Genomic DNA, 23,635 nt, shown 5'->3' with positions numbered 1-23,635 from the left:
GGTGTGAGGAGCTGTGCCATCCCGGGGCTTCACTCCTCCCCCTTCTCTGCAGCCTTTTAGTACCATGAGCACCCTGAAGGCTGGCAGAGGGTTCACCTTGTCCTCCCCTCCAGGACCCCACCTAGTAGGCACTCACTTACTGAGCCACAGAGAATAGAAATCCTGAAAGAGACCAGAGCGATGAAAGCAGGTGCTAGCTTTGGCTTTAGCAATTACTAAGTGCTTTTCGTGGACCCCGACTCCTCTGAGAACGATGAAGTAACAGTGATGCTCGTGCTAATAGCAATGCGGAGATATCTGAGCCTCTGTCGGTACTAATGGTAACGCCTGTTGGGGTGCATCCTGTGCCAGGCACCCTGCTACGGACTTTGTGTGGAATGTTCTTTAATCGTCACCACAATTCTGTGAAGTCATTATTAGTATCGCCCCCATTTTCCAGATGAGAAAACTGCAGCACAGATTGGTTGCACACTCACCCAATACCAGCCTCCAAGCCAGGAAGTGGTGGAACTAGGATTCCACACACAGTGTGAAACTCTTTCCCAAGCCCACCCTCCCTGTGGCCCCTGGTGGGGGGGGGGGCATCTGAGCAACAGAGGGGCAGTAGTGGCGTTTGGAGGGAAGACACCCCAGGATGATGGGACAGCTATGGCGTCAGAGCGGGAGGGGTGAGGCCCTGCGCTGTCCATCTGGGCTGTGCCCGTCTTCAATCAGACCATCCCTCCCGGAGGCCTTGGGGTAGGCCTTAGAAGGTAGAAATCTAAGCTCCTCGTTTTTGAAGGGAAAAGAGAGACCACGTGAGCGGTGACTGGAATCTGATCCTGGGGAAATGCAGCAAGTGCCCCAGTCATCCCACAGGAATCCTACGGGCGCAGTGGGAACTTCCCGTCCCAGGGGGAGCATGGGGACAGAGCCCCTGGCCCCTCTCCCGGCCTTCCCTCCCTCAGCCAGAAACCCTCAGTGTTGTTGCTTCAACTGCACAGAGGAGGTTTATCTGCTATTGTGCTTGGAAGCCTTTCTGTGATCTTAGGACCTTTGAGAAAAGAACAAAACAGCTAGGAAAACACAGGGTGGTTAAAAAATGTTTGTGATCTTTGTGCCGTATGGAACAAAGAGGCATTCGGGAGACTCAGCATTGTTCCGGGGAGCGGGGGAGCTGGCCTCCCCTCCTTTGGGAGCCTCCAGCTGATTGTTGTGGAATGTCTCTGGAGCCTTCTCCCCAGCGTCAGGCTCCCCCTCCTCCTCCGTGTGGGGCGTATTTACACTGGTAATAGCCTTTAGTTCTCACTCGGTTTCTAGGCCGAAACCGTTCTTTTCATCTGGTTGGGAAAAGTGGCTCAGTGGCTATGACCCAGTGATAGCGAAGTTGCCTCCTTGTTATTAGCTACGCAACTCTCTTTCCAGATCCACCTTAAGTTGCCTACCCTCAGGGGGATTAGTGAAGTCCTCTCTGTGTGGCAATCCATCACGTAGGTAGTAATGTCCCTTATCGGACCTTTATTTCTGTTTCATTATATAGATGTTATCTCCATGCTCTCAGAGACAAAACCCAGGTTCGAAGCAGAGAAATGACCTATCCAGTGTTGCTCAGCTGACAACTGACAGGGCCTCCTTAGAACCCTACTAAGACTCTTTTTTCAAGGCACTAAATTTGAAAGCATACTACCTCAACTTCTTTGGAAATTGTAAAACACTGTGGACCCACTACTGCCTTCGCCCTCAAAAGCTATTTCCAGGACTGGGGCTCTAACACTCCAGGCCCAGGTCTCTCTAATTCTGAATGGGTTCATTCGGAACTGTGCCCCACCACAGCCCATCGCCCTTCAGAGATGTTTGTAGGGGAGCCAAGATGTTCACTTGCCTTCTCGAGGACACACGACTCAGTTGCATCTCCCCACTCCTCCTGCCACGTCTTTAATCTACACGGCCCTTCTTATGTAAGTCACGGCCAGACAAGTGTCTGGAGCTGGGCGTGGAAGCTGGGCCCTACTCTGTGTCAGAACACCAGTGGCGGGCTTCTTTTCACATCCTTTAGAGCAGGGCTCTTGGGCAAATGGGGAGGGCTTTGGAAGTGCCTTCCTCCCCATGCTGCCCGATTCTCCTTCAGGTTTCTCCTGTTAGAGATGATACAGAGTTGTTCCTTCGAAGGGTTTGGACATTTGGGGTCTTTCCCTACGTATCCTCTCAAGATCATCGTGTTGCGCTGGAGGAGTAACAACTTGACCTGCCGTCAGGAAATTCCTGAGATGTATGCTCAGCACCAGTCAAAGGAAATGGGGATGTTTAGTCAAGATAAGAAAAAAACATGGGGGAGCAGGGGGCATTATCGCTGTCCTCATGTGAGAGAGGAAATACACTTGTTCCTTGTGGCTCCGGAGGGTAGGACTTACACCTGAGAGTAGACGCTCTAAGGGGCTGAAGTTCAGCACAATGTAAAAAAAGGAATCCAGTAAAAGAAACAGAAAATAGAGTATGTTGTCCTGAGCAGAGTGAATTTTCTCTGCAAAGTTCCATTCCTCTGATGGGCAGGCTGTGACATGGGGTTCAGGGAATGGTAACTCTAGTCCTGAGTGGGGAATGAGATGATCATTTCCTTTTATATTTTTGGCCTGTGATCGCGCCCACCCCCAGTGTCCTTTAGAGACAGCTGCCCCCAGGGAGAAATGAGAATTTCTGAGCCAATCCAGAACGGGGTCCTGGGGAGGCACTCCAAAAGATGAAAGGACCAGGGAAAGAGGAGGCCCCTGACCACCCTTGCCATGTGGGACCCATGCTTTTGGTCTCAGCCTTAGTTTTCCTGCGTAGTGATGATGATGGTAGCAAAAAGGGCCCCTCAGTGATTTCTGTAGAGAAGAACTGAGTTTCAGTGCAGTTTGGCCGTCATGACTGGTGGCACTTCCGGTGGATTCCTGATAGAGGAAAGAATGTATGACATCAAACGTCCAGATTCATACTTTGTGGGCAATGGGAGCCATTTGCTGAAAACAGCAGACTGGCAGAGTGGTAGTCTTCCCTTCCAGCAGCCTTGTGAGTTGGAAGTGTGGACTGGAGGAGAGTGAGGACTCCCCACACTGTGACCTTCTCATCATTCGTCAGCGCAGGGATGGGGGTGTGTGTTTGCGTGTGCGTGGGGCTGCCTGCGTGGGTTTTGTTTTCTTTGTTTCCCTTGCTTCCTGGCTGAGCACCACGCTAAATAACTCATTGTGATCACTTGGAACCCTTCCATACTTCTGTTTATGCTCTGTAAGAATTATACAGTTCTACCACACACATAAACATTAATATGTGTACATGCTTTTTAAAATAAGACACAGTTTTATAAAAGTGGGATGTTAGTCATGTTTACTACATAGTGCTTTTCTTGTTCATCCATACTTCATGGAAAAGTCCCTCCAAGTCAACTCAAATGCCTCTTACTCATTCTCTTTATTCCATGGAAGGGACGGTCCATATTTTATTCACTCATACTGATACGCATTCACTTTGTCTCAGGTTTTTTTACTTGTAGAGAAGGACCTCCATAAGCTTCTATAAACCTCCTTGTGACCTACCACTTTTATTTCCTAGAGACAGATTCCCAAGAGTAAGAGTGCAGTGCTGAAGGGTATGGTATTTTTTAGTTTTGGTAGATGTTTCCAATTCCTGTTAGCTGATGAGAGTACCCATTCCCGCATACCCACAGCATTGTTACTCCCTCGTTGGTGCTAGTCAGTCTGATGGGTAGACCGTGATACCTCATTGTTGCTTTGATTTTTGTTTCTCTGACTCCCGTTGAGTCCAGGCGTCCTCTTGTATGACTGTCTGCCATTTGCATTGCTCTTCCATGAGTCACCCGTTTATCCTTTGCCTGTTTTTCTTCCAGGATCCCGGGGGATGGGACCAACAGGACCCTTGTTGTTCTCGTCTGCTGGTTCAGCCAGCAAGCAAGGGTGTTTCCATAACAGACTTCACCTGGTCCTGGTGATGGTTGGTTTTCTGTTCCCCTCCCCTCGCCCCTCCCTGCAGCACTGTTTTGAGAGCCCGTGGAAATGAGATATTATGTCATATTCCCCCAGGGATCCCAGGGTAGTGGTGAGGGGAAAGCAGAAAATGAAGCTGTAAGCAGGTGAGAGCTGACAGGCTGGCCTGTGGGTTAGTTGTGACATCTCCGCTGTTGGCCCTGGGCAAGTTACTTCTTACTGATGTGAAGTCTGCATCTGTGTAGTAGGGAGCAGACGCTTGGCAAGAGTGGCACTTAGTAACGCATCTGTAAGTAGGTCAGATCTTGACCGATGTTTATGAAGCTTAAAGTCAGGCTACTCATGGCATGGTCTGCCGGATCTTAGACCCCACCCCACACCTACTAAATCAGAAGACCCCCAGGTGATTGGTCTGCACACTGAAGTTTGAGAAGCACTGGCCTAAAGCACTCTGATTAGAGCTGGGAGAGAAAGTATCTAGTAGAACTTGCCTAGAAGTCGCACTGCAGTTGTGAATGTTTTAGGTGTGTCGATAGATCAGTCCAGTGGATCTAGTCAGCTCACAGTAAGGTGAGTTCTTGTCCCTTGATCCTGGGTCTCTTCGTGCGTGTCACCTAAGAGAATACTGCACCCCCTCCCTGTGATGGGGACACCTCAGTTTAAGAACAGTCAGTATCCCCAGATCCAGCTGGTTCTCCCCAAGCCTTATGGTCCCAGCAGGCCCACAGCAGTGAACGACCTGCTCCATCTACCCCAGTTCCATTTGTGGCTTCATACAAATGCTTCAGCTGCCATGACTCTCAGCTCCCCACCACCTCCTGTGCCCCAGTTCCTTGTCCCTGGTTCTGTCACCTGGCTTCAACCTTTCTCTCTTGAGCCTGGCCACCACCTCAACTTCTCCGGTTTTCCACCACACTTCCCCCATGGGACCTTCTCCCACGCTCTGAGGAAACACTACCAGTCACCCTGTGGGTAACTGCACCCTGGTCCTGGCCCACTTGGATGCACCTTCTGCCATCCCACCTCCACCTCTTCTGCCACTCAGACATGCCCCTCTTGCCGCCTCCCCTCTGCTTCAGCTCTAAGTTGACACATGCAGAACCTTCTTCCAGAGCCTCACTGTGGACTTACTGGTCCCCACTTGACAAAGTGAGTTGTGTGGTGCTCCTTTAAATAGCAGTGCTCCTAGGAGCACTTCTACTGCAGTTCCTGTGGCATTTGAGCTTCCTTGGTTTATGGGGTAGTTTATGAACCAGAGGTTAGTGCGGGAAACAGAAACCACTCCAGGTATTTTCAGCAGAAGGGGTTGAATGTTGGGATTAGGTGCTTATAGTATTATTGAAGGAGCTGAAGGGGCAGGTTTTAGGCTGGGCCTTTTGAATGACTCCTAGATCATACAGGAGCAGCTGCTGCTACCTCACAGCTGCTTCTGGAATCTCCAGGAAGCTGAAGGGTGGACACCCTAAGTGGAGGTCCAGGGCTTATAGAGCTGGATGAGATGCTGCTGGCGTTGCCTTGCTTTTCTGATACCCAGGAAGCTGCAGCAAGACATCTGGGTGCAGGGTGACTGTGACTTCTGAACGGGCAGTGACATTCCCTCTTTCCACCCCAGGTACCTTTGGCTGGCAAAATTCAGCCTCCACCCAGCCCAAGAGAATGACTGCCTGGAGGCCAGACCTCGGTTTCTCTCCAGACTGGGATTCTGTGCCTTCTGCAGGGAGCAGCCCCTCTCTGGAGTAGGTTCCCCCCTCCCAGCAGATGTGGTTGCACCAGGCTAGCAAGGAGACCACGGTGTCCCTTCGTGTCTTCCTGCTTCTCTAAGCACATAAGATACTGCTCCCTTCCTGAATGCTCTGAAAGCTTTTTATTTTTATGTTCACTTAGTTTTACCTGATTCGAGAGTGACAAGCTTGGTAGAGTGCAGGAAATATGACCGTACTAAGTCATGTTCGCCTCAACCTTGGATGGTATTTATTTTGGGTCATTAGGATTCCTTGTCCAATCTTGGTCTTTGTGGTTAAACATGTTAAAGGGATTTCTCCCAGCACTGTTTTTAGCAAGAACTTTTTCTTGCTCATGACATGGTTGCTTAATAAGACTGTCTGTGGGCGTTGAGGGGGGAATGTGTTTCAGGTGTTAGGGAAATGACAGTGATTTGGGCCTCAAGGGGCCCACGGGAGCACTCTCAGTTTTGTGGGTGTGGGAGGCTGTTGGTCAGGGTGGGGCGATTAGTTTGTGGCTGCTCACCTGGCCAGGCATTTAGTGCCTGTAAGGCGTGTGTTCATTTGTAATGGGATGAAATGGAATTCAGGAGTTGTCGCAGGCCCTGGGCCATGCACGTCTTCTGGGTGTCCTGAACAGAGTCCTCTCAGCCTGGCTCAGCAGAGGGGGTACTCAAAACGGTTTACATATTATGTGGAGTGAAATAAGAAGAGATTCAAGGTGGGCAGGAGTTAGGAGACGTGATTCTCAGCATCTCCCAGCTCTCCAGGAAGTTGTCAGTCCCTGGACCCTCAGTTTTGGGGAAACCAGTTAGAGCAGCTGTATTCAGGGCTCCATGTGGACGAGAGAGAAGGTAACCGTCCCCTGCAGCTTTCCTGGAGAGCATTCAGAATGGGGCACCATTTTTGCAGGATGATAAGTTGCCACCATTATGGAGCAGAACGCGGAGATGGTTCTACAACAGATCATCATCCTGATTGCTTAATTGAATCTTGGACTGTATTCTGAATTTCAATCCCTGGGGCCTGGCACTCAGGGCCCTTGTGACTATCTCAGTGTGCTCTAGCCAATTTGGACGCTCACGGTCCCCTGAGGCTATGCCACGCTTTTACCTTCTTATCTTTGCTTGTGCTGTCTCGGCCACCAGGGGATGTCTCTTCACCCCTCTCCACCTGGAGAGATCCTCTCTGTCTCTCACGGCCAACTCAGTCATGCCTTCCTCATAGCATTCCTTGCCCACCAGCTGCAGGGCTCCCTCTTGCCCTATCTGATTCCCAGAGCCCTTTTCTGTCCCTTTCTCCTGGCTTTTCCCGCTTTCCGCCCATTGGTCCTGTGGGTGCTCTGCAGGTCTCCCTCCCAGCCGAGGTCTGTGTCCCCATGGGTTATCTTCTTTGTCAGAAATGGTCTTGTTGGTTTTTTTTTTTTAATGTTTATTTATTTTTGAGAGAGACAGAGACAAAATGCGAGTGGGTTAGAGGCAGAGAGAGAAGGAGACACAGAATCGGAAGCAGGCTCCAGGCTCCGAGCTGTCAGCACAGAGCCCGACGTGGGGCTCGAACTCATAAACTGTGAGATCATGACCTGAGCCGAAGTTGGACACTCAACCGACTGAGCCGCCCAGGCGCCCCTTGTTGGCTTTAAGAATAATTATAACCATCTTTGGGGCACCTGGGTTGCTCAGTCGGTTGAATGTCCAACTTCGGCTCAGGTCATGATCTCACAGCTCATGAGTTTGAGCCCCACGTTGGGCTCTGTGCTGACCACTCAGAGCCTGGAGCCTGCTTCGGATTCTGTGTCTCCTTCTCTCTCTGCCCCTCCTCCACTCACTCTCTCTCTGTCTCTCTTTCTCTCAAAATAAATAAACATTAAAAATTAAAAAAAAAATTTTTTAAGAATAATTAAAACCATCCTTTTCTCACTTGAGCTGATTTGGTGTGCCAATTTACTGATTGATATTAGCACCCACATCATTTGCATAACAGCAGATTTACGCAGTGACAGTAATGCCAAGTAAACTGTAGAAGAAATGAGTTCCTAAGGCATTTACAGCCCATCTTAATGTACATTTTGCATATATAACATGCACGCTCTATTTGAAGCAAGCTTCCACCACTGGGGCAAGCAAATGATGTCTTATATTTACATATTTTCCCCTAGGAAGCCTGGAATGAGGACACCTTACCTCTATTTTAAGTATTTAAGCTGAGTTTATATTTAAAAAAAAAAAAAACAAAAACCCTATTCTGTTGTAACAGGTAATATTGCCCCAGGGCTCTCTGAGGACAGCATGTATTAGAAGCCTGTCTCATAGCCTTACCAGCTTGAAGGCAGCCGAATTCTGTTGTATAAATCTGTATGATTTGGGAGTCACTACCAGTGGTGGTGGGTGGGTGGGCAGGCCAGAGTTGGCACCGTGGTATTCAAACTTGGTCACGATTAGCATGTCCCTTACCTACTGCTTACAGATGTTCACAGTGACAGGTGCCTCTTTATAAGCATCACTGGGCCCCACCCACACCTGGAAAACTGTCCTACCTGGAGGGAGTACATACACCCCATCCAAAAGTAGCCCAGCCTGCCCCCTTCTCTAATCTCTTCCTCCATTTCCCCTCCCTCTCTCTTTCCCTTTCCTCTCTCCCTACCCTCACTTCTTCTCTCACTCACTATTATGGGTTGAATTATGTCCCCCACAAATTCATGTATTGAAGTCCTAACCACTAGCACCTCAGAATGTGACCTTACTGAGAAATAGGGTCATTACAGATATAATTAGTTAAGTGAGTTCAGTGGGGTGGACCCTAATCCATTATGACTGGTATCTTTATAAAAAGGGGGAACTTGGACACAGACAGACCCCTGGGGAGAACACCATGAGAAGATGAAGGCAGAGCTCAGGCTTTGCTTCTACAGGCTGAGGGGCATCAATGATTGCCAGCAAACTATCAGAAGCTGGCAAGAGATGTACGGCAGATTCTCCTCTGTAGCCCCCGGAAGGAATCTACCCTACCAGCACCTTGCTCTCAGACTCCCAGCCTCCAGAACTGTGAGACAATAAATCTCTGTCATCGAAGCCATCCAGTGTGTTAAAGCAGGTCTAGCGAGCTCCCACTCAACCCTGCCCACCCACACCCTTTGGCCGGGGAGAGCCTGGCCTGGTTCCTACCAGCTTTTCACAGCATGCTCCTTGAGGTGCTCAGGTGAATGGGAACTCTTTACATAGTGAAGGGCACTGCCTGGGGTTGGCCTCTTGTGTAGAGGCACTACACGTGGGCCTTCCTCTTAAAAATTGTGCTCCTCTTCTAGAGTGGAGATCTGCAAAAAATGAAAAGGATCCGTTGTAATGCAGAGAGCATGAGTTTAGGGGCAGACGAACACGGGTGATTTAAAATCCTGACTGCCATTTTTTAGTTGCTTCACTCCCTTTAGACTTCACTGTCTTGGAAATAATAATAGTACCTTTGGAGTGGTTGTCAGAAGTAAAGAAGATATAGGTAAAGCTCTGAGCACAGTGCTTGGCTCCCAGGGTGGTAGCTGCCTTAACTGTTATTATCAGTCAACACCAGGAAATGACTTGAATAGTAGCACGTTGTAGAGGACAGTCTCCAGTTGGCTTTCCTAAGCTGAAATACCCAACTACCCAAGTTCCAGCTCCGTGTGTGTGAGAGACTGATTAAACTGTATGGAGGTGCTGTTTTTTCTTTATGGTTTGTGTAAAATTTTTCAGCCTTTTCACTTTGAACATGTATTTCGGAATAAGAAATTGATTTTTTTTTAAAGGGGGAAGTATTTTACTAATCTCAATTAAGTAAAACAGGAGTTAGAGTCAGCAGTTTGATAACAGTGGAGGGTTCTTGAGAAAGGTTCCGATATACCTAGTTCTTAAGATTCTTTTTATATCTTGCGAGGTGGGTATGCTTTTGTAAATGTAGCGCTTTGCATTTCTAATTAGTGTTTGTATTTGGTTGGTTTTAATATGTGCAGTTATATTTAATGAAGAAAAACAAGAATGGACGGAAGAGCAAAATAATGTGGTTGGCCCTGCCCAGAACTGGGACTGGGGCCCTCTGCAGGCCGCCACCTCCTTCTACAGGGCCGCCCGCGCCCCCCCCCCCCCCCAACGTGGGGAGCTGGGGAGCGGTGTGTGGAGGTCTGCTGAAACCAGGTGAGCTGGGGGAGGGGCATCTTCACCTCCCGTCCAGCGTGACATAGCTCCGCCCCGTGTGAGAGGTGAGTGGTGTTACAGTGGCTTGTGACCTACATAGAATTGTCTCTGGTGGGCAGCTGGCGGTGGAAGTGGGCGTCCCTCTGTGGTTTCTCTTTGCTCACATTTCCATTTTCCTGTTTCCTGAGGCTGAGAGGGTAACATGCTGCTAGACCTCGATCATTTGCTGGAGGTGGGAGACACTGAGAAGGGGTTAGTGGTGGGGAGGATACTGGTTGCTTTTGTTAGTGCTGCCCCCTGGCACTTTGTGGACCCCCTTTTCCTTTTGAAAGGAGTTTGGAGGCAGCTTTTAGTCTCATTGAATAAAAGTTGTAAATGGAAGGTCGGTCTAGGCAAAACAAAACAAATGCTCTCTGCACAACGCGGGGGAGGGAGCCTCTGTGCGTTTGGGATTTATTTTTATTTTTTAATCCTGTTAGCAACAGAAAAAGACTCTAAGGAGCCTCTGATTTTATTATCACCAGGAGCAGTTTATCTGTCGTCTGTGGGATCCCTGGCCAGATGTCCAGGGCTCCAAGTGTCTTCTTCCTTCCTCTCTCCCTCCCCTCCCTCCTCTCCCTCCCTCCTCTCCCTCCCCTCCCTCCTAGGGGACACTTTGGAGACTTTAGTTGTGGCCTAGGAGCGCTGATGGTTTGTCTCCCCTCTCAGGATGGAGGCTGCCCAGCCCCTCGGTTGCCCATGGATAGTGCATTGTAACCTGAGGCGGAGGTGGCAGTGGGAAGACAGTGGTGAAAGAGTAGAAAGAGGACTTGGCACTTGTTGACTCCTTTGGGTGGCCACCCTCTGAAGTTTTCTGCTGAGAGGATCCTAGACCCCTCCGGTGCTGGCCTATCCTCTCCTCCTGGGTGGGTGCAGTTTCACACCTCGCCAGCAGGGGTCTCACCTGGGTCACATCCAGGGCTGCATGCAGGTGGGAGAATCTTCTCTGGGCTCCTTCCCCTCAACGTCTTAGAATCACTGAGCTCTGGAACGTTCCACCCGATGAGATTTAGACACCATTTTGAGGATCCGAGAGGGGAAGTGGCTCATCCCTTGAGATAGGGTGTGTTTGAAGCCAAGCTGGGGCCAGACCTTCTTGGGGGAAGGATGGGGGTGCAGAATACAGCAAGAGCACTTCTCTGCCCTTAACATTAATGAATGATGGAATGAGTGTATATTTGACTTCTACAAGGAGATTTTATTATTTTTCTCACAGTGATAATATAAAGTAATTTTATTGACTGTTTATCACTTTATTAATGACAACAAGTTGGACACTTGACAAAGAGAGCCCACATTTAATTTAAAAGTTCCTTTTCTGTAGCTGTCAGCATCTATGGCTTTCGAATAGTCAAATGCTACACATCAGTGAAATGCTGCCTGAAATTAATCAGACATTCTCACACTTACTGAAAGGTAATTACTCCAGGAAAAGGTAAGACTTTAAGCTCATTAAGAAGTAATGGTATTAGGTTAAAAGCCATTTGATTTTAAATGCTGGTGACAGTTGACGATGTCACCAAGGAAGGATAGGATAAGCCCAGCAAGACTGGAATATCTTGGTTTCCTCAAACTTCACCGACAGTGGCAGAATGACCCGCAGGTGCATTCAGGGTCTCTGCATTCAGAACTCTGAGTGCAGTGTGTATATGGCACTCACTGATCCTCTGACTCCAGGTGATGGCTGAAACGGGTCCCCCTGTCACTGCTCTGAGGCCTGGGTGTGCACATGGATGCATACACTTGGCTGGAGCTTCCAGGGATGGACTGTGGTTTCTGGAGCTGTCTGAGCTGCCCCTACCACAGAGCAGCACAGAGAGCAAATCCTCCAGCTGTGGCCCTCGCTGCCTTGAGGAGCAGGGCCTTTAGAGTAATTTAAGTGCTTAATATTCTTTGACTACTTCTTTTTATAAAAAATATAAACAAACCACTCTAGAGCCATTAACCTTTTAAAGCTTTGTGTTAGAGAATGATTTCTTGTTATTATGTCCTATTTTTCTTCCCCACCTAACACATTTATAACACACACTCAATGCCTTTTTTTTTTTTTTAAAGAAAAGGAATTTAAATAGAAGTCTGCTATACCCTTCTTCCTGTGAACTTCATGTGGCATTTTGCCATTGGGCTTGGATCAAATGAAATAATATGGTATCTAGGTATAAGTCTGTGCTTCCCAAGCTTTGGTAAATATCCTGGGGACACTTGTATTTGGGGAGTCCTTGGGACCCTCCAAATCACAGGAATAACGTACTGCATCTCCCTGAAGAGTCCATTTCCCTCAAAGATTTAGTAGCAGGGAAATTGGTATGTTAAAACACATATGGCTATATTATAGAGTAGAATATTAAAGCTTTATAAATCTTTTATTTTTTAAATTTTTTAAATGTTTGTTTATTTTTGAGAGACAGAGTGTGAGCAGGGGAGGGGCAGAGAGAGAGGGAGACACAGAATCTGAAGCAGGCTCCAGGCTCTGAGCTGTCAGCACAGAGCCCAATGCAGGGCTCAAACCTGTGAACCGTGAGATCATAATCTGAGCTGAAGTTGGATGCTCAACCGACTGAGCCACCCAGGCACCCCTTTATAAATCTTTTAGATAAGACACAATTTTATACACTTGACACCAGCTGTGTCCCAAGACCCTCCATACTGGCTTTTGTTTTTTCCCCATGGGGAAGTTTTAGATGCCTTGGTTAATACTTTTGTGATATTCTAATTTTGGTGTTTTTTAAGTTTATTTATTTTGAGAGAGAGCATGAGGAGGGGAGGGGCAGAGAGAGAGAGAGGGAGAATCCCAAGCAGGCTTCACGCTGTCAGCACAGAGCCCAGTGCTGGGCTCAAACCCACGAATCATGAGAATGTGACCTGAGCCGAAATAAAGAGTCGGTGGCTTAACCTGCTGAGCGCCCAGGCGCCCCAGGTGTTACCGTTTTATCATTCTTGTAATCTTATTTCATCATTATGAACTAGAAGTAGGAGACAAAAGCGAGTATGGTTAAACTTGTGAATACAAGGAGGTTAGAACTACAAAGTAGCCAGTGGTCCCCAAATGTCTGTGCAGCCACACTGTGACCACCCAGGGCATCTCTCCAAATGCAGATCTACTCCCAGGAGGAGTCAGTTGCTCTAGGATGGGGCCTCCAAATGTGTGTTTTGAACCTAAGTCCAAAGGGATTCTGGCCTGCAGCTAGATTTGGGGACCAAAGAACCAAACAGCTTTTATGACTGTAAAAGACTCTGGAAAAGGGGCTGCAGACTGGCATCCAACAGACCAGGTCGAAGAATGGCTTATTTTTCCTGTAGCACTTTTTGTTTAATGTGTACTAGTTGCCACCATTTAAAACCAGGATACTCCACAGCTTTTCTTTACAATGCAGAAGTCAGGACAGTGTTAGGCCTGCCTTCTGTCCGAGGCCCACAGCCCGAGCTGAGCAGCCTGTTTTGGCGTTCCGTGCTCCCCGGGTCTGTGTGACCCGGGCCTCCCCCAGCCAGCTTCCCGCGCTCACATCACTGCCAGGCCGCCCAGACACTCGAGGTTTTGATCCTGCTCGGTGAGCACGCGGTTGTGCATTATGTTCTTGAACAGCTGAGTCACAAATGTCCTTTTGCGACGAGCGGTGGGAGCCGGCCACTGTGTCCACACCCCCTCTGCTGGCCTCAAGGGAACAGCTTGCCTTTGTTCCCACCTGAGAAGTGACTCATTTTAGAGAAGACTCATCTGGTGAGAAGAAGGGACTTCAGCGAAGGAGCTTTTGGGACAGAACCGTCCCCTCGGCTTAGTACTTCCTTTGTCTTTCAGTCGCTTCCCTGTGCTTCTGTTTGTTTCCAGAGCTCCGGTTTCCTCTCCGGGGGGCCGTCCTCTTGGGATGGGCCCTGAGCACCCCTGCTCTGGCCAGTCAGCTTCACAGGTGTGTGTGCCCCTCTTCCTTTCACTACGGGTCCCCTTCTAAACCCTAGGTCCATTTGTGTTGAATGTATAGAAGGAAGCTGAGACGGCGTTAGGGGATAGTTACAGGAAAATGTGCTCCGAATTCCAAGCAACAGACTTGGGACGGTGAGCTGTTCGAGCGTCAGACCTCTGTACTCTGTTGGGAGGCCGGTGAGCGCACACGTTTGGGCAGGAACATCAGGGGCTGTCATCCCGTGCGGGCCCTGTTCGACCCCCCTCTGGTTTTCTCCTGAGATATTATGGGGGGCTTTTATTCTGTGAGGTCAGAGGATGCCTTTTGGATTGGTCACTTTCTTTTCCCTAGTTGCCCAAGGCCTGAATCACCATTCCCTTGTAGCAACTTCCCCTTGATGGATCCCCAAAGTCTCAGAGCATTGCCTCTCCCCCCATTTATCGGGTCTAGGTAAAGGCACAGAGACGGTGAATGTCAACAGCCTTTAAAAGGCATAGAACATCTTCCCTTTTAAATTCAACTCCCTTCTCGCCTCACCTGGACCGGTTCTTTCTGAGCCCTGAGCAAGTATGACATAGGCCCACGCAACCTCTAACGATTCCGGAAATGACGCATACTTCCGCTGGGGTGGCGCTGTGTGTCTTCACTCCTCTTCTTGGCGACCAAACCATTAGGTGACCAGCATTGAGAAGGGAGGCCCAGCCTCATGTCCCCGAATCCCAGGCTCTGTCCCCTCAAATGCCCGTTTCCACATAGGATTCCAGCTACACCTTCCGTCTACTGCCCACGACACTGACAGTGCCTAGCCCCTGTCCTCCCCGTCAGGTGCTGGCTGTGAGTGGAGCCATGCTTTTTCGTTCCTTAGAGATGAAGAACTTAGGCAAAATCAGAAAACATTCTTTCTAACCTCACTATTGGGAAATTAGGGACTCAGAGCTGCCAGCCATGTTGTCCGACATATCCCAATTTCATATATTTCATCTTCATAGAGAGCCAGGTGTTCTCATTTTCATTCAGAAAATATGTTAATCAGAGGTACACGTATAAGCAGCCGCTTTGTTTTGCCCAAATCTCACTGAAATGTATAGCGTACAAAAGGAGTGTGCCGGGGGCTAATTAATGTTTTAAAATGTCTACTTAAAGCAGATGGAAGTTGCATACAGATCTGGAAAAATTAGTAAATGGGAAGGGAATGGTTTTGCAGAAGGGTTTTCGTTTTTGTTTTTCCTTTACCCACTTTCACCATGGCCGTGCCCTGAGAATATAAATGCTAACCTTCCAGGGAGGTTCTGTCTTTTCCTAATGTGGTTTGAGTGGCTTTGGTGAAGGCAGCAGTGTGGCTACAGTGTTTATGTCTGTGCTGGAAAGTAATTAAGTAGATTATGTTCAGTCAGGTGGTGCACGTCCCAGCTCTAAAAAGTGGCACAGCACTGGCACGTGGCCTAGGCAGGCTCTGAAGATAACATGGTGTTTATTGGTGGTAGCCTCCCCGCCATGGGCTGCGAGGTGCCTTGGGCTGCCCCACCAAGGCAGGGGCTGCTCCCAGCAACCTTCAGAGACACCGGCAAGGGCCTTGGCTGTTTGGCCGAATGTGGAGCCTAGGTGTCTTGGAAAAGGCAGGTTTTATCCTCACTATTTGGTGGTGAGGGTATACCTGTCTAGAATTTACTTTAGTTGATGTGAACTGAGTCCCTGACTTGTCCCAGGCACTGGGCAGGGCAGCAGGGACTCAGATATGGAAGGACATGTTCCCTGTCCTCCAAGGGCTCATGGTTAATAGCACAGAGGGGCACATGGGATGATTGTAAATCTCACAGCCACAATGCAGTTAGACAGGGATAGGGGCCAAATCGCAAGGTGTCTCATGTGTTATGCTGAGGAGTTGGAGTTAATTCAGTAGGCAATGAGGAGCATGGTGTCACCTCAGTGTCAGGGTGGGAGACTCTGGACACCTGCTCGTCCTAGCTGGATCAATCTGTCTTGTCACCTTGGAAGTCAAAATGCCAAGCTGTAACTGACTTCCATCCCATGTAGGTCACACTTCCTGAGACAAGAGCCCACGCTAGTGTGTAGGCAGGAGTTCCAGACATGCATAGGAAACCAGCGCTGTCCACCTGTCCATCAGATGTCCGTGGGTTGGTGGGAGAGACAAGGGGACAGACCTGGCTGTCATTGCATGACCTGCACTCATTGCAAGGAGTGATAGCCTATTGTAGGAAGCAGCAGGAACGAAGGCAGTGGGGAGATTCGTTCCAAATGTAAGATCTCAGAAGGCTTTTTGTAGGACTTGTAAATTCCAGATTCCCCAGAATTATTTACTGTACTTTATTTAGTCTGTCTTCTTCTTAAGTATAGACAGAAGACTTTTTCTCTTCCCTCTTCCATTGGTGTTCAGTGAGAAACAGACCCCCCCCCCGTATTAACAAAGCTACAACTTAAAAATAGATAAATTTTTCGTAAGAACCCCTACACTGAACAAGATATCAACTACAGTTACTGCGTTTAGTTCATCACGTGGTTCTGTCTTTGCTAAACTGCACAAGGAAAGGGACTTATGGACCAGTTTGTTATAAGGAACGGATTTTTATTTCAGCAGCTTGACTGTGTCCAAACGGCCAGTGCAGCCCAGATGGACTGGACGGGGGTTTGCTTCAGTGGTGTGGGCTGAATGTGTCTCTCTCGTCACGAGGCCTGGGGCGACAATGGGGGCAGAGCACGGCCTGTCCAGTTGCCCCAGATGTGAATCCGTGTACCTGCACCAGACTCTGCTTTGTATGTTTGAAGCCGAACAGGTTTCTTTCTTTATCTCTCAGAGTTTTATTACTTCTGTCTCTTGGGAAGGGAGAAGGAGAAAACAGTCCCTCCTAAACAGAAAGCCATGTTGCTTGAGAACCTGACCTCTGTCCCACATGTCTTCGACTCCCTCAGAACATTCCACGTTAATTATACAGTATGCTGCGGCCACGGTTTTTCCTTTGGCATGTACAACTTTGGAAAACAGATAAATTGTGACTGCAGAGTGGTCTGAGCTTGGAAGCCACAGCCCTGTGGGGACTGAAGGCCTCAAGGTGGCTTGGAGACCACCAGCCCAGGAGCAGAGGGGCCCCGGGAGCCTCCCCAGAGCAGGTGGCGTTGGGAATGCAGGCAGAGCGCGAGACTTTCTGTCCATGTGATTCTATCACGAGGCACGAGGGCTCCAACTGTCAGATTCCCTAAAGGAAGAAGGGACTCACTTCTGTCACCTGAGCTCAGCGGGAGGTCAGGGTCTGGGCCCAGTGGCTTCTCCTCTACCGCTTTTTTAAAAAATTGTGGTAGAATATATATAACATAAAATTTGCCATTTTAACTGTTTTTAATTTTTTTTTTAACATTTATTTATTTTTGAGACAGAGAGAGACAGAGCATGAACGGGGGAGGGGCAGAGAGAGAGGGAGACACAGAATCGGAAGCAGGCTCCAGGCTCTGAGCCATCAGCCCAGTGCCCGGCGCGGGGCTCGAACTCACGGACCGTGAGATCGTGACCTGAGCTGAAGTCGGACGCTTAACCGACTGAGCCACCCAGGCGCCCCTGTTTTTAAGTGTATGGTCCCTGGTGTTAATTCCATTGCACTCGTTAATTAATTCACCCATTTGTTAATTCACAAAATGCACCCGTTACCACTCTCTGTTTCCCAGATATTTTTATCACTCAAACAGAAACTCCGTACCCATCCGCCCCCCAAGCCCCTGCTACCGTCTAGTATACTTTCAGTCCCTGTGCATTTGCCTGTGCTACAGGCGTACACGTGTACCCCTCTGCCCGCTTTGCTGCCTCTAGGCCCCAGAGCACGCTCTTCCTCCCCCACTGCGCTTCCCGCAGGGCCTCTGGGGCTCTGCTGGTCCTTTCTTCTCGTTCGTGGTGAGGTTGTACTCTCCATTTGCCCTTCCTGATTGCCTCAGTAGCCCCATCTTCCTCTGTCTGGAGCATTTGGGGTAAAGCGCTCTTTCTGCCCACCTGACCTTTCCGTGTGAGGTTATATGCGAGGGTCTGTTCTCCGTCCGTACCCCCACACTGATTCAGGAGCAGCAGGAGGGGCTGCAGGACCGCCTGGCAGAGCAGATGCCCTGGGCTGTGTTTGTCTTAGCAGGTGGTCACCGGGTACTCACAGGGGCGGTGGAAGACGATGTTCTAAGAGGAACTCTGGAGCCAGGCTGTCTGCATTTGAACCCAGGCCTCCCCGCTTCCTGGCTGAGCGGCTTTGGCCAAATCCCTTCACCTCCGTATGCCTCGGGTTCCTCGTCTGTAAAATGGGGATAATAACGTGCTTCTCTCACAAGCTTGTGAAGGTGTGTAGTGTGTAGAGTGCTTAAAACAGCGCTTACGTGTGCTGGCGTGAGCTGCCTTATAAGCGTTCGCCGTGACTAGTGCTTTTTTGTAACTGCATCAGAGTTGTGAGGATGAAATGAGATAATCCATGTAAATAGTTTTAGAAGCGGCCAGCATGCGCTAAGCATCCAGCAAATGTCATCGACCAGTATGGATGTATGTGTGTGTGTAAGTATGTGTGTGATGAGTGTGTATGTGTGTGTGAGTGTATGTGTGTATAGGTGTATGCATGTTTGTGTATGTGTGTGGGTGTAGGTATGTGTGTAGATATGTGCGAACATATGTATGAGTGTATGCATGTATGTGTGTACGTGTGAGTGCGGATGTGTGTTTATGTGTATATGTATTTATGTTTACATCATGATCAGCTCAGCTCTGAGACTCGTTCCAGGGGCTGTCTCCACCCCGAAGTTACGACAGTCCTGCTATAGGAGCCTGGACCTTAGGGGCAGATAAAAACTAACTCACCTGTACTTCCTGTTCTTCTGAAGACAAGAACAGAGAAATAGGAAGACGTTGTTCTCAGGAGCCTGGCGAGGTAAAAATTAGTGCAGCCTCGGAGTTCACAGCACAGTCTTGGCATCTTTACCTGCTTTTTCTTCTTAAGTTTGGAAACAAATTGTGCGAGTTTGAATTCTTTTTAACCTCAGGCGAAAGAGCCTCACATTCCATCTGAATTCGGAACGCTGAGTGGGCTTTACTTGTTTATGTGGGTGCCTGCGGTTTCCATCAAGATTCTCATTTTTTTTTTAACCCAGAGAAGAAAAGCTATCCTCTATGAAAACCAAGCTTTACAAAACTTGTCTCTGTGCTCTGATTTTAAGTACCGGTTAAAAGAAACCTCAACCCTGCTTGTTAAATAGGTGTGTGAAATGTTACCACGGCGTGGGGAAGGGCTGGAGCTGAAAAGGGAATGGCCTCCTTACAAATTCCTTCCTCTTTCTGAAGGAGGGAGGACTCAGAACTAGCTGGGAAGTGGAACTTCAGTTTCCCAAAGGCAGAGAAGATGTATGTGTCTATGTGTGTACGTGTGGGTGTTGGGGATGCGCTCTGGGAACAGAGCAAGGTTTCTGGGGATCACGTGTCACCTCTCCCACACAGAGCCCTCCGAGCTCCACATTTGTACCACCATCACATATGGTGCTGCCTCTGTGGCCACATATGTCCCTCCATGCTGGATGTGGCCTGGGACCATGCCAGAGGGATTCCCCAGTGTCCCCTAGGTGGTCCCAGGCTCAACAGGCATCCCCTACAGTATGTTGAAACACCATAATTTTCTTAGTAAGACCAAAGGGATTTGCTTTTGTATGGGGGGTGGGGGTGGGAGGGTGGGGGCGTCAGGATGTAGACCTCCTTGCTAAAGACAGGTTGGCCTTTGGTCTCATTTTTTCTCTTGCCTTTGCTTTTAGACCCTAGAAGCAACACTACTAGATATTATGTATTGAGTGGGGTTCCCTGAGTCCCTAGCCTTTCCCTGGAAACAAGCAAGACCCTCTCTGAAGCTGCTTGAGTACCTACAGGCCAGGCAAAGGACTGGGGAGGAAGGGTTTTGCTAAATGGTTCTTTCCCAGTCAGACTGGTTAGTGCAGCTTCTGAAAGCACCTAGCTTTCCTCTCTTGAGCTGCTGGCCTGCCGTGGGAATCATACTCACTGAAGGGCATGCACAGGGCTCGGGGCTGGCTGCCCCCTGCAGGCTCTTGCTCCACTGTGGTCCGTCCCTTGTGTGAGCAGCTGCCCTTGCTCACGCACAGACATCCAGATTAACAAAGTCGCCCGAGGAATTGCCCAACAACCCCTTCCCCAGCATCATGCACACAAACACTCAGAACTAGATGTGGAGACCCTTGGCCCAAGAGACAGGATTTCGGGCCCTCCCACCCCCTCCCCCATCATGCAGGCACGGGTTATGCGCCAGACCCAGGACCGGGCACAGAAGGAGAGGAAGAACAGAACTCTCATCATCCGTCACCTGCCATGAGCGACAGTGTTCCTAAGTTACTTCATGGACTTCTCTAGCAATCTGTCTCTCCTGAGGCACCCCGTTCCCTACGACCACAGGAAGAGAACTGAAGCAGAAGGAAGGGAAAGTGCATTGGTGAACGCCTGGGACTCCAGGGACCGCCAGGCACTGCGTGACGCCGTGTGCTCCTCACGGCAGTTTTTGGGGCTGTGTTGACTGGTTCCAGTGGAGCTGGACTGACTTTTGACTGACTCAGAAGTCCTCGCTCTTCCCTCTGCCTTCTCACCACCCAAAATGCGTCCAGCGGAACGTGGCATCAGCATTGCCTGAGAGCTCTCCAGAAGCGCAGGGTCCCACTCCCGCATCTGCTGAATCCCAGACGTGAGTTGGGTGTGTACAAGAAAGTTCGAGAAGCACTGCCACCCGTGGCACAGTTCCTGTATGAGAGAAGCCCGAGGGGAAGTGGAAAAGAGTGGGGTGGCTGAGAAAACCTTCCTAGAGGCAGGCTTGAGCTGAGCGACACAGGACTGTCATGGAGGAGAAGCAGCATATTCTAGCCAGAATGGCATCAGCAGACAGACACCTTCCCTGTCTGGATAGAGAGGGGCCCCTGATGATGCAGCCTCGAGGTTCCTGCCCGTGTGGAAAAGCAGACCGCATGAAGATGGGGAGAGTGGACACCTGCACAGGCCTCAGGTCCCTGCATGCCCAGAGACGGGCTGCGGGAGACGCAGTCAACTCAGAGTGTGCTCAGTGAGACATTTGCTTCTGGGATGCCCTTCTGAGGAGGAGGGCATGGAGCTTGCAGAGCTCGGTTTGGTGAGTTTCCCAAGATCCCATGAGGGGTCTGGCTCTGCAGGAGGTGTGGGGGTTGAGCCAGGTAGTCATTTCCTGTGTCAGCAACCCTGCACGTTTGTGTCTAAACAGAGTGAGTGGCAAGGAGACCTGGTTGGGCCACTCCGGGCCTGTGTACATGTGGGCAGGTGTCTGTTAGTCTCGGGCAAGAGGTGGTGAGGGAGGAGGCCTTGACAGGACGGGAGTGCGGAGGACGCCGGCCTGCCTAGGGACATGGATGTGGGTTTAAGCAGAGTGCTGACAGGCTGGCAGAGCCGGCTGGTGACACAGCTGTCATGCGGCCTGGCCTGGCCTGGCTCTCCTGGGCTGGTTCATTTCTTTTCTTCTGAGCTTCCTTCCTAGGGTGTGTCCACACTGAAGTTTCTTCTTGCTTTTTCTTAGGCTGGGACCAAGTTGGAAAACTGTAGCCTCCCCGTTAAGCCAGCCCTGCAGGTTCCATGTGGAGCAAAGAGTGGAGCAGCTCATCCCCTCTCTGCTGGTTCCGGGATTTCGGGGGTGGGTGCCTCTTGGAGGCGTGGGTGGGTGACGATAAGTGCCTAAGTAGTTCGGATGTGGTTCAGGTCAGGACACAGCTTCCTCAGTCAGTGGTCTGGCACTGCCGTGGGGACAAAGGCAGAAGAGAGGGTGGTTGGGAACCCTCAAGGAGGAGAGGCTACCCCTTGACCAGTCAGAGAATATTCTAGAAGAAGTATGGCTCCAGGAGTAGTGTCTGACAGAACTGCTGTTCTTTTCAGAGGCTCCTAATTACTTTCCTCAGGTAGTGGCTCGGACTAGCATCTAATTTGAATGCCAACTTTTGTCTGGTTTTTACAAATTCCACTCCTCACGTTCATACAAATCCAGGTTGGCTGCTCTGGTTAAGCCCAGGCCCCAGTACTCAGAGAAAGCTGAGAAGTTACAGAAGTCCAGGCGGCCCCAGGCATGCCTGCATGGACACCTGAAGAGAGTGCTAAATATGTAGGCTGGTTGTTCTGATTCTTTAATGCCTTTATAAAGAGCACTGCAGACACTGCAGAGATTCTGGCGAACTGTCTGGAAGGCATAGAAAAGAGACTTAAGCAGAAGGGGCCAAAGGAGGGGCTAAGGGGATCACTTTCAGTTTGAAGCGGGGGAGAAATTCTCCCTAGGAAATAAGCGTGATGCAGCAGGGGCAGAGAAGGGCTCACCTGCCCCGGGGTGACGGCGAGGTTGGCTGTTGTCTGGAAAGAGCAAGGGAAAGACACATTTGCTCCAAGCCATCTAGAAAGAAGTGTGGCTTGTGACAGAGCCACACTGGCCAGCATCTCAGAGCTGTCCCCTTCCCCATCCTCCCAGCCTGTCTTCCGTTTGGAGAAATGCGCCAGGGCGAGAGTGAGCTCCATGGTGCTGGTGCTGGGGTGGTTATGGGTGGCGTGATGTCAGGAACCAGAGCCACAGCCTCTCTGAGCTGGGAAGGTCTCTCCGTTGTACAGGTGGGAGACGGGAAGTGACTGGCCAGCGTCACCATGCAAAAGTCCGTGATGATGATTAAAGTAGCCGTTGCCATTTATGCCACACCCAGAGTGCTCAGGACAGAAACCCAGGCACGGGACTCCCTGCCCTCCTCCATCTCTTGTATCGGTCAGTCCTCCGGTGCAGCCACACACCCGACACTGCCGAACATCTCCTGAATCCTCCCCATCCTTGACACCACCACCTTGCTCCCCTGGGGCCCTGCAGCCGCTCCCGCTTCTTGGTTGCCTCCTCCCAGCTACCCCCACCCCAGCCAGCGACCATCCTCATACACAGACTGCCTTGCTTCAACCCCCTTGTTCCCCTCGGCATCAAGGTCCGTCTCCCTGACCTTCCTCACGGGCCCCTCCTGGTCTGGCCCCTGCCCCTGCCCCGCACCCCCAACCCCCGCCCCTCTCACCCCCAACGATGCCGGTGTCCTTTCACTACCACCTCTGTCTTCACCTGCCTGCCTCTTCACTTCAAGTCTGTGCTTAGATGCCGGTTTCTCCAGAGAACCTTCTTGAACCCCCCAAGACTGGGTAAGGAGTCTCTCTTTTGAGGTCCGTGTTCTTGTGCCATCTCTGGTCCCCTGGAGTCATTATCGCCTATTGGCTGGTGTGCATCTTGCTTCCCCAGCCCCTCCCTGATTGAGCTCATGAGGGTAGGAGTCAGTTTCTTTCCTACTTGGTGCTGTCTCCCAGGGCCTACAGCCGTATCTAGCACTGGTAGGTGTTCAGTAAGTACTTCTTGAGGTAATAAATGTGCCAGGCTCTCCCCTGGCACTCTGCATACGTTAACTTGTTAAAGCCTCAACCAATGGGCCCTAGAAAAGGTCTCATTCTCTCAGTTTTACAGATGGCCACAGTCGGAGAGCTTAAGCGGTTGTAGGCCCCACCTCTAGGAAGGGGCAGTGCTGGGATTGGAGCCCAGGCCTCACTCCCTTGCGCTCACCCACTGGACCCTTGCCTGGAATTGCATAGACTGCAGGCCTGTGATCTTGACTGAAACCTGCGGCATGCTGAGAGACCAGGGGACCCTCAGTTCTAGCAACTGAGGCACGGGGAGCAGCTGAGCCTCCAAGCCACCTTTGAGGCGTTGCTTGTTTTCTGAATCAGACAGTTCTAGATAAATCCCTGGTACTTTTGCTCCGTGATCCAGCCCAGCACGATTGTGATCTAAGCTGGCCTGTCGGGAGGACAA

General features: G+C 50.1%; 1 protein-coding gene across 1 annotated transcript in view; it reads left to right on the top strand.

The window, feature by feature from the left end:
* XXYLT1 (xyloside xylosyltransferase 1) overlaps positions 1–23,635 on the top strand; it is a 169,604-nt gene that overhangs the window by 127,885 nt on the left and 18,084 nt on the right. The window lies entirely within an intron of this gene.

The sequence above is a fragment of the Lynx rufus genome, unplaced genomic scaffold (assembly GCF_022079265.1).
Source record: "Lynx rufus isolate CCGP_SWC_20201006 ecotype Redwood Valley unplaced genomic scaffold, mLynRuf1.p SCAF_5, whole genome shotgun sequence".
NCBI lineage: Eukaryota > Metazoa > Chordata > Mammalia > Carnivora > Felidae > Lynx > Lynx rufus.
This window is presented reverse-complemented; position numbering and strand designations above follow the sequence as displayed.